The 12266-nt window shown below is 50.0% G+C and overlaps 1 protein-coding gene across 22 annotated transcripts in view; it reads left to right on the forward strand.

Annotated features, from left to right (window-relative positions):
• The first annotated feature begins 2635 nt into the window (after nt 1-2635).
• Nucleotides 2636-12266, forward strand: part of GNB1 (G protein subunit beta 1) — a 75928-nt gene continuing 66297 nt past the window's right edge. For 13 of the 22 annotated variants that reach the window (XM_060396566.1, XM_060396559.1, XM_060396565.1 and 10 more), the window contains exon 1: nt 2636-2884. The gene's annotated coding sequence lies outside the window, so the exon portion shown is untranslated. Of the gene's footprint in view, nt 2885-3100; nt 3229-12266 lie in introns of those variants that run through there. The other 9 variants (XM_060396563.1, XM_042257397.2, XM_060396558.1 and 6 more) reach the window with 2 other exon arrangements.

Consider the following 12266-nt stretch of genomic DNA (forward strand, 5'->3'; position numbering starts at 1 on the left):
CTCGCTCTCCCTCTCCTCCGGCCACCACCCCTTTCTCCTCCGCCTCTCCCTTCCCTGCCCCTCCTCTCTACTTTTCAGTCCCTGGACTTAGGTGAGCATAGAGGTTGGGACAGCATGAGCCCCACTGGACTCTCTGGGATGTCCCTCTCTTATCCTAAGTCTGGGGCCTTGGGACCCACCTGCGAAGACATGCGGGATCTTAGTTCACTAACCAGGGATCAGACTAGGCTCTTAGCAGTGAAAGCTCAGAGTCCCAATCACTGGGCCACCTGATAATTCTATTTACTTTTTATTTTTAATATTTATCTAGTTATTGCAGCATGCCAGATCTTCAGCTGAAGCATGTAAACTCCCAGTTCCAGCATGTGGGATCTAGTTCCCTGACCAGGGATTGAACCTGTGCCCCTGCGTTTGGAGTGTGGAGTCCTAGCTACTGGACCAACAGGAAATAACTTTTTTTTCCTCTCCTCCTCTTGAGCAGTGGGCAGTGCTTCTGTCTCCTCTCCCCAGCCCTTGTTCTGGACACAGTGACCACTCCATTCTGATTCTCCCCGCTCCCCCACTCCCCACCCCATCCTCACTCTGAGTCGTGTCACCCTCGCCTGGAATACAGCATGTTGCCCACACGCCTTCCCCCACTCATCAACACCTCTGGAGGTCCCTCTGTGTGCCCCCCGCCCTGGTACACAGGTGGAGCAGTAGGCAAGGGAGTCCAGCCCTGTTTTCAGCAGGTGAGCAGGGCAAGAAGCAAGCAGCCTGGGCATGAACCACATGAGGTCACGGGAGCCAGAGTAGCACTGGGGGGCCAGGGCGGGCTGAGAGAAGCTGCTCTGCTTAGGGGACTTCAGGTTATGGGGGAGCCCCTCACAGGCAGGTAGAGCCACAAGGACCAAAGGCCAGAGGATGGAATGTGGAGACTGAGTGCTTAAGGAGCAGAGAGGAGCCAGATGCTGGGCAGTGAGGAGGATGGAACAGAAGGGCAATAGGAGCTGCCAGTGGTTTGAAGCAGAGAAGCAATCCTGCTGATGTTCAGTTCTGGTTCAGCTGAGCAGGGTGCACATCTCTGCTTTGGTCAGCACCCAGACGAGGGGGTGGTGAGCATGGAAAATTTGTTACCCGGTGAGGGGGTGGTCTGTGTGTGTACATATACATGTATGCTTCTACATGCACATGTTCCTTAGTCCGCTGTTGGGGACCAGAAGCAATGGCACTCCAGGAGCAGCAAGCACAGCCCATGCTTGAATGTAGGCTTCTAAATACCTGCTCCACCAGAAGGAAACAGGGCCCCTTGGAGAACAGGTTAGGTCAAGGCTGGGGCAGGGAGGACCTGAGACAAGCCTGGAGCTTCTTGTGCCAGAAATTGAGGAAGGGCTCCAAGGAAAGTGGAGACATGTCTGTGTGCTTGTAGGATGAATCAGTGTGTGTGTGTGTGGAGAGAGGGAGACGAAAAGGGGCACAGCCCCAGAGTGGGTGGGAAGGCATGGGCTCCAAGCTGGGGTCCAGGGCCACCACAGACAGACAGGCTCACACACAAAAGGAAACCATCTGCTGCAGCTGTGAAAGAGGCTGGGGAGGGAGGGTCTACAGGGCACCTTGAGGTTTATAGGGCCAACTGCATTGCTTGGGTGTTCTTCTGCTGTGCAGGCCAGGGGGAGGAGAGGGCAGCACAGGGAGGGCTACAGGCAGGGAGCTGATGTGGTTGCAAGGAGGTGATTAGGGTGGGGACCTCAGGCTCTTGCAGTGAAGGACGTTGTTGGAATTGGGGAGGCAGAGGTCAGATGGAAAGGTGGAAGCTGGTGGGATAAGAACCCCAATCATAAACATCCAGGAGGGGTCTGAGGACACCAGAGACTGCTGGCTGCTCACAGCTGACCTCCTTCCCCGTCCCCCACTAGGGGGTCTTTGATTCTCAGCTCCCTGGCAAACTCGGCCGCCCGCATTTGCAGGGGCAGACAGTCTGTCCCTACTGTCAGTCATTCTCGTTCTCGTGGTCACACCTCCATGCTCAGGTGGCCATTCCAGACAGAACCTTGACTACCGAAGCCACACTACCTGCACCTGCCCAGCTCACTGGAGCCCCACGGGCACCTCTGAGGACAGCCCTGACCCTGGGCTGCAGGAGGCCCACTCCGCAGGCAGGCTGAAGCCAGGCGTCTCTGAGGCCGACACAGCGTGGGTGTGGGTCAGCATGGGCTGGGAGTATGTATGCTCGTGTGTATGCGGGGTGCACAATGCAGATGTGGAGCGCCCGGGGCTTTACGTGCGCGTGTACGGGGAAAGGAGTTCAGATGCTGAGCGCCGGATGCGGTGGCAGGCTCCCGTCCTGCGTCCTTCATCTAAGTCCACCTGGCTGGGAGCCTAGCGAGTCGGCAGCAGGCAGACCACCCTACGCAGTGCCCCGCGCTCCGGCCCCTGGGGAGCGGAGCCTGGCACGGGGAGAGGCGGCTCTGACTTGGAGGCTACCAAGGAGGGTCCGCGAGGATACAGCGCTACCCCTTTAAGCGGCTCGCGCACGAGCGCGGGGGGCTGGCGCAGGGACGGAGCGCGCGCGCGCGCGCCGGGGACTCAGCCGAGCGGGGCGTGCGCGCGCGGCGTGCGCGGTGACGCGACCGTGGGGTTTCCCGAGGCTGCGGGCAGGGGCCGCCGCGCCCATCCCGATGGCTGGAGGCGTCTGAGGGGCGGACGGAGGCGGCGGCGGCGGCGGCAGCGGGAGCGGGAGCGGGAGCGGGCGCAGGAGTGGAGCAGCCGCCGCGGGACCGACCGGACCGAGCTTCGCCGGCGCACCTGCCCGCAGCGCCCGCGGAGCGGCCGGAGCGCGACCACCTCCCGGAGCGGCGGCTGAGGCGGCGGGGAGCGGGCGCGGCAGGCGGGACGCGGCGTCGAGGTGAGCGCCACGGCCCCAGCCCCAAAAGCGACCCCCGTCCCAGACCCCCCTAGCCCTGATCATCTCCCCAACCACCAGCCCTCCCCATCGCCCCCCGGTCGCCCGCCCGCCAGGGCCGCCCCGCCCCCACCCTCCCCGCCCCCACCCGGCTGCCTGGCCGAGTCTTCCTGCCCCGCCCGGGTGGGGTCCTCGGGGCGGGGGCGGCGGGGACCCCGCGGACTTCGGCGGGGCCTGGGGCTGAGGTCCTGGGCTCCGGGCTGGGAGTTGGGGCGCCGGCGTCTGGAGTCCAGGTCCGGGCCTCTGGTCTGGGGTCCTGGGTGCAGGCTTGCGGTCCGGGTCCTGAGGTCCGCGGTGGGGGCGGGGCCGGAGACTCAGTGGTTTGGGGGTCTGGGGCCGGCGCCCCTCGGCCGGCGCCTGGGAGGTGGCCCGGAGGAGGGGCGCCGAATGGTCCGAGAACAAAGGCGGCGGCAGGCCTGTCCCGCGCTGGGCGGTGGGCGCCATCCTTGGTTACGGGAGGACGGGCTGCGAGAAAAGCGGCCTTTCGGAGGCTGGAGGAGAGAGGCCGGCGTCGCCGCGGCGGAGAAATGAGGAAGCGGTGCCTAGGGCGCGCGGGGCGGACAAAGCGCCCAGCGAACGCGAGCCCCGGTCCCACAGTCGCCGCCCGGCCCGAGCGGGGCCGCCCGAAGCCCCGGTGCCGGCGTGCAGCCTGCGGGCGGCGGCCGGGCCCCCGCGCCCCGCGCGGAATGAATGGCCCTCGGCGGCCCGGCAAGATGGCGCGTCCGCCGCGCGGCCTTTGTCAGCCGCCGCCCGCGCCGCGGGGCTCCGGGGGCGCCGCCCGGGGGCGCCGCCCGGGGTCCCCCTCGGCCCCAGAGGGGTGGGGAGCGCTGAAGATTCCACCAGGGGGTCTCTGAGCCATCGGACTTTGAAAACCCTGTTTTTTGCCTTGCGAATTGCTATTTGACTCCAGTGGTGTCCACCCGTTTCTAGTGTCCTTTAAATTACCGAGTTAGCATACCTGAGTAGCGGGAGCTTTCTGTGCTTAGTGTCTTTTTCATGGACCCTTTTGAGTTAGGATTGGGAGACTCACGGCCTGAAGGAAACAGGAATGTGTTTATTTGGGGAAACAGGGGTGTTTATTTGGGCAAAGGAAGTTGGTGGACATTTACAGTTAAAGAGTACATTACTGAGTTTATGCATACACGATGTATATATTTTCATCTGTAGTTTTGGTTTAGGTTAGAGGCCTTTTCCTTGTTTTTTTGTACTTCCATGTTGCTACGTGTTTAACACAGTGATCTCAAGTAATATTTAATGATTAAGCGGTTGCCTACGAGATTATTAGGAAAAATATATAGCTGTTTTTCATGATAAGCAAATAAATGGAAGTATTAGCTTTATGAGAAGTTCCTTCAACCCCAGACCCTAGATAAGGTCTGAAGACCATTGTTAGCCGTTAAGATTTCTACCTGAGTTCTCGTTTTCTAATTTGAGGCTGTAGTCTTTTTTGGTTTGGAGCAGGGTTCTTGTTTCAAAGGAAGGTTTCAGTTTGAGTCCTGTTAAGATAGATAGGGTCTGTTCTGGATTTCTTCCGGAAGGTACACATTGCAAAAAGAAAGCGAACAGTCAGTTCCTTTTTTGCTTCCTTACAAATACGGGTGTGTGGCTGGGGACAGGGCTGCTTGCCACCAACATGGAAACAGGTCTGAGAACCTCCAGACTGCAGAACAGGGCGGGAGCTTTTGGCCGGATTGAACTTTCTGACAGAGCTGTCAGAAATGGAGTGCAACTGGAAGGGTCAGAGGCTGCCCTGGCAGGATCCTGTTGGGGAAGATTTCCAGCTGCTCTGAGGCTGTCCAGGGGACTGCAGGGCCTTTCTCCTCCCGGGACTCACTCCCTCTGTCACACCAAGCCTCTGGTTTCACAGGCATTGTGATTGCTACAAGTTTTTCTTGAGAAGGTGTGAGTTGAGGAAAGTAGAGTTTTATGGTTGTGCCTGCGGCTCATTCCCAATTCTCCTGCTTGGGGGCGCGTGTTAGGCCTGCCTCTCTTCTGCAGAAATGGAGCAAGAGTATGGTAATAGAGAATATCGTTCAACTCTGGTTCAGTTTTGCTTCAGAAGTGACACTTTATTAAATGAAAACACCCGCCAGGTAGGAACCATTCTGCTTGTATGTTACCTGAGTTTACGAGAGAGCTATATTTATATTATCTGGCAAGTACTAAGAGGAATGTCCTCTTTAGTGAGACCTTAATAAGGATTTCTCTTTGATGTCTTGAGTTACTTCTGTTTTGGGAGGAGTTCAAGTAAATTTCCTCAGATTTCATTTTAATCTCAGAAGAGATTTGAAAGATTGTCAAGACTTTTTCATGCTTAGCGACTTTGATTTCAAAGCTTGGATCACCTAGGTCTTATATTGATCACATGAGAAGTGCACTGATTCTATGAGGAGTTCATTTATTTCTCAAAGTTTTGTTCTGTTACCTTTTATTTTGCTAAAATGTTCTGTCTTTTATCCTTTAGCTTGATTGGAAAAGTTGTATTTCTAAAAATACCTTTGAGAGGGGTCTTTATGTAGACTTGCCTACCATCAGTTGTCTTTTTAGCGAGCACCTTAATGAATAATGTTGACATGCAGCATTGGCATTTATTGTAGTGTCTTCATTAGATTGCTTTTTTCTGTGCCCAGAAGATTTGGCTCATGTTGGTTTCTAAATGGGATTAAGTTCTTACTGTCTACAGACTTTGGCTTTTAGCATTAGTGGATTGGTAATAGATATTCTCAATTTTATTATCTGGGCTTGACCATATGGCATGCCATATTATTTTAAAAGCCTTATTTAGCATGAGTCTAATAAAGCATTGAAGAGACAAATTTTAGAATTTTTTAGGCTTCCCTGGTGGGTCAGTCAGTAGAGTCTGCCTGCCGTGTGGGAGACCTGGGTCTCCATGCTTCCCTGGGTCAGGAAGATCTCCTGGAGAAGGAGATGGCAACCCACCCGGGTATTCTTGCCTGGAGAATTCCATGGATAGAGGAGCCTGGTGGACTACAGTTCATGGGGTCGCAAAGAGTCAGACTCTGAATTTTTTAATATTGGTGTGAATTCTGATCTCAGGTTTGGATTTGTAGGTAAGAGTGGTTTGAGAATTTATGAAGCAGGCAGTTCAGTTGAGTGAGTGGTGTAGTAAACAGAGAATGAGGGGGTAAAAAGAAATTGAAATTGAAACTGATATCAGAGAAGTAATTTACAAAACTGATTGTGCAACATTACTGGGAAGAAGACACGGTCCAAATAGGTCCAAATATACATGGAGAGAGTGGCTGTGTATTGAGTAATGCAATAGCACATTGACTCTTCAGGAAGAGAATGGAGTCCCACTTCTTTTTAGAGCTACGGATTTTGTTCCAGACTTAAACTCTTATTTAAGAAATACAGGCAATTCTGTAGACACTTGAATTGGTCAGTGGATTAGAGGAATGCTAATAGCATTTAAAACCTTTTAGCCCCCTTGTTCTTTTGGCAGTGTCTGTCGTTAGGTGCCGCAGTTATCGATGGAAATTACTGCTCACTACCAATGATAGAAAAGCTTCCTGTTTCATAGAGCAATGTTGCTTTCTTTTCTTTCTTTTAGAAACTTGAGGATTCCCTTATTTGAATAAATAAACTTTCTGGGGAAAAAACTATTTCTAAAAACTCACTGATTAAAAAGACCAAGTTAAGATTATCTAAAATAATAATTCAAAGAGATTATCCAGTTGAATCCATATTGCCATTGATAAAAGTTTACAATTGAATAATCAGTTGGCCGAGGGATACCCCTTTGTTTTTTGGCCACCTTGTGGCTTGCAGGATCTTAGTTCCCTGACTAGGGATTGAACCCGGGCCCAGGAGTCCCATCCACTGAACTGCCAGGGAATTCCTGCTCCAAGCTTAATACTGTATTTTATCAAGGGGGCAAAGCTGTTCTTTAACCTCTCTGGACTAGAATACTAAGGGATTTGGTCGAATATATTCTTGTTTACTTGTGGGTTGTTACGTCTGTGCTTGTCTGTCTTCTGACTCAGTCCTGTGGCAACTGTAAAATATATTCCCGATGCAGATTACAGATTCTCTTGACTACCTGTCCAAGTGTTGGTAAAGCTTTAAAAAAATCTGGGGCCTTCCCTGGTGGTCCACTGGCTAAAACTCCACGCTCCCAATGCAGGGCCATCTGTGGTCAGGGAACTAGATTCCATTTGCCACAATTAGCAGTTCCCATACTGCAAGTAAAGATCCTCTCTGCCGCAACTAACACCTGGCACAGCCAAATAAATATTTTTAAAAATTCGGAACACTTCTAACTAGACATGAGAGTATTAAAGTTTCTACGATAGGTTTCCAAAAAAAATTGTTATAGGAACTTTAAGATACCTGAATTTCAGGGACAGAAGGAAATACACTCATTTCTCAAAGGACTGAGACTGTCTGAGTTAGAACTCAGCTCTGTAACTTGCTGGTTTGGATTTGATTTTGACTTGCATGTACCTGTGTCCTTGTGTGTGAAGCAGGCACACAAGCCCTCCTTTCTAGGGTGGTTGTAAGGAGTGCAGTGCAGCACTTGGAGCACTGCTTGACTGGCAGTTCTCTGTGCTGGGAGCACCATTTCAGTTGTTGTTGACCTTGCTTTGTAACAGTTTTTTTTCTTTTTTGGCCACGGGCATGGCTCAGCAGGTGGAATATTAATTTCCTGACCCCCGCCTCTTGGAATCTTAACCATGGGACTGCCAGGGAATTCCCGTATTGACCATATTTCTTACTCTGTGTATTATGCCCCTGCAGCTTGTTTATTACATAACCTCTTTGTACCTCTTAATCCCCTTCACTTATTTTGCCCCTTGCCTCTTTCTGGCCACCACTGGTTCTCTGTGCATCATATGAATAGCTTTGTGTGGTTTCGTTTTGTTCAAAAGGCTTTCTTTTACCTTTAAAGGGTAATTTTGATCATATAATTTATTTTGAAATTGGTAAAACGATTATTTTTAAAGCTCTCACTCCCCCCCTCCGTTTATGATGCCAAATTATTTGGCATCCCTTAATTTGTCAACTAGTGGCAATGAAATATTTTTCTGTGTTCTCAAAAGTACCATAACTTGAAATTTGTGTTTTATTCAGCACCTTCACTGCTCCTTACTGAGTGTAAATTGTTGTAGAATGGGCGTGGCCCAGGGCTTTATGTTACAAAGTGAAAAACAGAGATGGATCACAGGAGCACCTAACTTACTTAAGAGTTTAGCGATGGCTTTCTAGGGAGAATGTTTGCTTTGGGGAAAGTCTTATATTTCTTGATTTATTACATATATTCAGCCCTGTGTTATATATTTGCTCAGTTTTATCAAATAGTCTTACCAAAGCATTCTCCTGCTAGTCTTCCCCCAAATGGATTCAGGAACACTAGATGGTTGTGCGCTTCATGACTGTGCAGACTTGAAGCTCACTGTGTCTCTTGCACTAGAGTCAGCGTGAGCATAAGGTGCTGTCCAGGCCCTGCATCTCTGGTTTCAGTGCTAGGGCTTCTGAACACCTACGTGCAAGGGACTGCAGAGTGGGAGTGGGGAGCACCCCATGTGACCTGCAGGAGGCTTCCCCAAGGGCTTATTTCTTCTTGTCCTCTTCTTTCTTGTTTGAGTTCGTAGTCAGCCAGAGCAGCCTTGATGACCTCTCTAGCCAGTGTGGAGTAGTGCAGTTTCACAGGCAGAAGGCAGAGTTCCTTGGCAGTATCTGTGTTCTTCATGGTCGAGGCTTCCTCCACCATCTTCCCCTTCACTCATTCAGGGGCTGACTAGCTGCTAGGAGTGGCAGAACCACAGCCAAATATTTTAAACCTGGTGTTCACTATCTTTCTCTTTTCACCCGCTTTAATCTGTATTTTCATTTCATCACTACATGCTGGAGCCCCACCCATCCGGTTCCAACATTTTTAGATGTCTTGCCAGGGGACTCCAGGTTTCAGGGATTTTCATAAGAATCAACTGCAGTCCCGTGTGAATGCCAAGCCATAGCTGACAGCTCCCAGGGGGCAGGCAGGTAGGCGAGGGGCTGGAGCAGCAGCAGGGCTGCCGCCATCTTGCAGGTTTGCTGGAAAATGTTGAGACTGGATGGATTCTTCAGTTGGAGCCTGCCTGGTGCGTGAATGGGAAGGAAAGAGTGTTCTAGGGTGAGGAGATGGACCGTGTTTTTCATGCACCCAGTTGGCCTCCTTCACTCACTGCCTCCAGCATCTAGAACCATGTAGTGCAAGATGTTGTTTAATCACTAAGTCATGTCTGGCTCTTTGGACCCCAAGAGCCTGCCAGGCTCTACTGTCCATGGGATTTTCGAGGCAAGAATACTGGAGTAGGTTGTCATTTCCTTCTCTAGGGGATCTTTCCAACACAGGGATCGAACCCACATCTGTTGCATCTCCTACACTGGCAGACATGTTCTTTACCACTGCGTCACCTGGGAAGCCCTGTATTGCAAGATACGAAGTGAAGTGAAAGTTGCTCAGTCATGTCCAACTCTTTGCGACCCCATGGGCTGTACAGTCCGTGGAATTCTCCAGGCCAGAGTACTGGAGTGGGTAGCCTTTTCCTTCTCCAGGGGATCTTCCCAACCCAGGGATCGAACCCTGGTCTCCTGTGTTGCAGGCAGATTCTTTACCAGCTGAGCCACAAGGGAAGCCTGTATTGCAGGATAGGTGCTCAGTAAAATTATGGAATGAAAAAACATGATTCATCCAGGGACATAAGTTCCACAGGGCTGGAGAGTGGTGAGAAATGGACACCTAAGAGGTCAAAGCCTTGGTAAAGAATTTGCACCTTTACCTTGAGGGCTCTATGAAGCTTTCAAAGGGTTTTAAGACGATTTACCTGATCAGGAATGAGTCACTTGGTACTTGAACTTGGAGCATGCTCAGAGGAAGGAGGAAGACAGGTCAGATTTCAGATGGGATACTATAGAAAGGAAGAGGGTCTGGGTCAGGGTTGAAAAGCTGGTAGCTGGTGACTGAGATGCCTTGATGACTTAGTGGAAGGTCAGAAGGGAAGAGTGAGTACAGGTTTCTGTCCTGGATATCTGGGTGGCCGTCTTGCATTTACTGAAATGAGCAGTGGTTTGCTGAGAAGATACACTGAACTTTGCACCTAGGTTTTGAGGACCCCAGGAGACTTTCCCATATTCTGCATCAGAACACACCAGCTCTTATTCTTTCTACTCCTCTTTGCAAAGCTCTTGTGGAGGTTTGTTGGTACCCTCCACTCCCTTCATTAAGGTGTTTGTACCCGTATCCCCTCCTTAGAGGCCATTCTTCACTCCCATTAATCTCTGTCTTCCCTTGCTCTGTCCCCCTAATCTGTTGATCTGCCCACTAGTTCTAAGCTCCATGAAGACAGGCACTTTGGGTGCCTGTCAACTGCAGTATTACCATTCTCTGAAACCCTGAAGTGTTTGTCGAACTATTGACTTTTGTTACTTGTGAATGTGGAGCCCTGGAGGAGTGGTCTGAATGAATTGTTAGTATTTAGATGGTGGTTGAAGTCTTGGGTGTCACCATTACTTAGAGTGAGGGGTCTGAGGAGTACCATCTGTGGACTCGGACTCATTAGGTCCAAGATAGTGTCATGATCTGAGCTTCCCTAGTGGCTCAGACAGTAAAGAATCTGCCTGCAGTGTGGGAGACCCAGGTTCAATCCCTGAGTCAGAAAGATCCCCTGGAGAAGGAAATGGCAACCCACTCCAGTATTCTTGCCTGGAGAATCCCATGGACAGAAGAGCCTGGAGGGCTACAGTCCATGGGGTCACGAAGAGTTGAACAGGACTGAGCAACTAACACTTTCACTGTCAGGATCATACTAAGATGTCATTTGACTTTCACTGTGTTGACATTCCCACTGATGGTACAAAAGCAGTGGTGGTTGACACTGCTGGTTCTGCAGCACAAATCAGGGCTGTGATAACAAGCCATTTACAGTGGTTTTTGTTGTTGTTCAGTTGCTCAGTTTTGTTCAACTCTTTGCGACCCCATGGACTGCAGCGTGCCAGGCTTCCCTAGCCATCACCATCTTCCTGAGTTTGCTCAAAGTCATGTCCACTGAGTCAATGATGCCATCCAACCATCTGACCCTCTGTTGTTCTCTTTTCCTCCTGCCTTCAATCTTTCCCAGCATCAGGGTCTTTTCCAATGAGTCGGCTCTTCAGATCTGGTGGCCAAAATATTGAAGCTTCAGCTTTAGCATCAATCCTTCCAGTGAATATTCAGGACTGATTTCCTTTAGGATGGACTGGTTTGATCTCCTTGCTGTCCAAGGAACTCTCAAGAGTCTTCTCTAGCACCACAGTTCAAAGGCATCAATTCTTCAGTGCTCAGCCTTTTTTATTGTCCAGCTCTCACATCCATACATGACTACTGGAAAAAATCATAGCTTTGGCTATACGGACCTTTGTAGGCAAAGTGATGGCTCTTCCTTTGAATATGCTGTCTAGGTTTGTCATTACTTTTCTTCCAAGGAGCAAGCATCCTTTAATTTCATGGCTGCAGTCACTGTCCACAGTGATTTTGGAGCCCAAGAAAATAGTCTGTCAGTTTCCATTTTTTCTCCATCTACTTGCCGTGAAGTGATGGGACTGGATGCCATGATCTTCATTTTTCTAATGTTGAGCTTTAAGCCAGCTTTTTCACTCTCCTCTTTCACTTTCACAGGAGGCTTTTTAGTTCCTCTTCGATTTATGCTGTAAGGGTGGTGTCATCTGCATATCTGAGGTTATTGATATTTCTCCCAGGTATGCTGAGATTCCAGCTTGTGCTTCCTCTAGCCCGACATGTCACATGATGTACTATGCATATAGGTTAAATAAGCAGGGTGACAATTCACAGTCTTGACCTACTCGTTCCCCAATTTTAAACCAGTCCATTGTTACATATGCTTCTTGATGTGCATATAGGTTTCATAGCAGGTAGGTAAGGTGGTCTGATACTCCCATCTCTTGAAGAATGTTCCAGACTTTATTGTGATCTACGGTCAAAGGCTTTAATGTAGTCAGTGAAGCATAAGTAGATGTTTTTCTGGAATTCTCTAGCTGTTTCTAGGATCCAGCGGATGTTGGCAATTTGACCTCTGGTTCCTCTGCCTTTTCTAAATATAGCTTGTACATCTGGAAGTTCTTGGTGGTTATTGTAGTCATAATATTCTTCACCACTGTGAACTTGTCATTAAAAAAAATCCAATTTAATGTCTTTGATGAAGCAATAAAAATCAATTTTATTAAACTGCAACCTGAGTACTCATCTTTTTACTGGTCTGTGTGACAAAATGGGAAGTCAGCATAAAGCACTAATTCTTATGTAGCATCTTAACGTATGAGAGTC

The sequence above is a fragment of the Ovis aries genome, chromosome 12 (genome assembly GCF_016772045.2).
Source record: "Ovis aries strain OAR_USU_Benz2616 breed Rambouillet chromosome 12, ARS-UI_Ramb_v3.0, whole genome shotgun sequence".
Taxonomy (NCBI): Eukaryota; Metazoa; Chordata; class Mammalia; order Artiodactyla; family Bovidae; genus Ovis; species Ovis aries.